Genomic DNA, 1,412 nt, shown 5'->3' with positions numbered 1-1,412 from the left:
AGGAGGGGTGTTCATGCTTCTCTGTTGTGAAATTCTTCTGTTTAACTCTTTATTTTTTTGTTTTTCTGCCTCCTGTTTTTCAATGGATGTTGGTCTTTTTGTTGTTGTCGGTCTCTTGGGGAGATTAAACGTTGGAACTTGAATTCTCTTTTTGGTTGGGGAAAGCTGTGGCATTCTGCTACTTCCCCATTGCCATCTTGGTCCCCCCTCGAGTTTTTGCTTTTTTTAATCAGAAATAATTTTAATTTATCTGTTGAAGAGAGTACTAAAGAAACTCAAGATATTTCTGGTGTTTATCTGAAAAATTATACTTTAAAATATTCTGTATTCTGTTTGTATAATATCCATAATCTATTTTATTCTTTCCTAGATATGACTTTGAATACTACATTGTTTTATAATATATAGGTTCATTAATAAATGTGTCCTTTCAGATTGCATTCCATACAGAAACAGTTTAAGATTCCTTTTTTACTAGGTGCTTATAGTATATTTCTTTGGAATAAAATGACAATGTTGTCGAATTTCAAAAGTTTTGTTAAGATTATGCTATGTAAAGGCCTTTCTAAGGTGAAGATTTAATACACTGATGTCAAACTAACTTATATATATGAATTACATGTATTGTTACACTTGTAATTTTGTAATCAACTTTTTAATAATTGTTTTCCATTTCTTGCATGTGAAGAATGAAAAATATGGCATAATTCACAGATTTTCATATCATCATGTGCAATTGCCATGTTTATCTCTGTATTGTTGTAATTTGGGTATATGTGCTGCTGATGCATGTAATGTCTTATAAATTTAGATAGTTAATGATACAATATTTATAGAGGATTATATCCTTGGGTGCCTATTTGTAACAAGGAAACCTTGATGTTCCTAACAATGCTACTGATCTTATTTCCCTAAAATTCTGTGTATAATGGAAAATAATTATATTGTTCAGTCGATTGCTTACGTTTGCAATTTTTTGTCAATGACTATTTTAAATCTTTTTCATTTTAGATTTAATCATACTTTGAAGCATTTTAAGCTAGGTCCAAAGGGGATGGCTTTTTCAAGTATTTATTTATCCAACTGAGTTAGCTCTGTGGAGCTAATGGATTCAAAGTTAGCCTTACTTAAGAGCTCCTTCTAAACTTCTGCAGCTGAAATTTTCCCAAATGAGGTCTTATTTGCACAAATGTCTACATGACACTTTACCCTTCTTCCATGTAGGATCAACCAGAATATCTTACCTTGACAGCATAAATTGTCTTACTTGAACAAAACAACTCTTAGTTACAAGGGATCCTAGAAAGTTGAACATTTCAGACAGAACTGCTCAGACTAGAAGGTTTTTATCAAAATATAATTGTTTATTATACCTACCATTTCAACAGTTGCTAAAGCCAAGAAGGTGAAAA

At 31.2% G+C, this 1,412-nt stretch overlaps 1 pseudogene; it reads right to left on the bottom strand.

Annotated features, from left to right (window-relative positions):
- Window positions 1–692: 692 nt before the first annotated feature.
- On the bottom strand, window positions 693–791 carry LOC122118475 (annotated as a pseudogene).
- Window positions 792–1,412: the final 621 nt, after the last annotated feature.

The sequence above is a fragment of the Dipodomys spectabilis genome, unplaced genomic scaffold, assembly GCF_019054845.1.
Source record: "Dipodomys spectabilis isolate Male_0828 unplaced genomic scaffold, ASM1905484v1 ptg000152l, whole genome shotgun sequence".
Classification (NCBI taxonomy): Eukaryota; Metazoa; Chordata; class Mammalia; order Rodentia; family Heteromyidae; genus Dipodomys; species Dipodomys spectabilis.
Note: the sequence above shows the minus strand (reverse complement) of the source record. Positions and strands in the feature narration are given on the sequence as shown.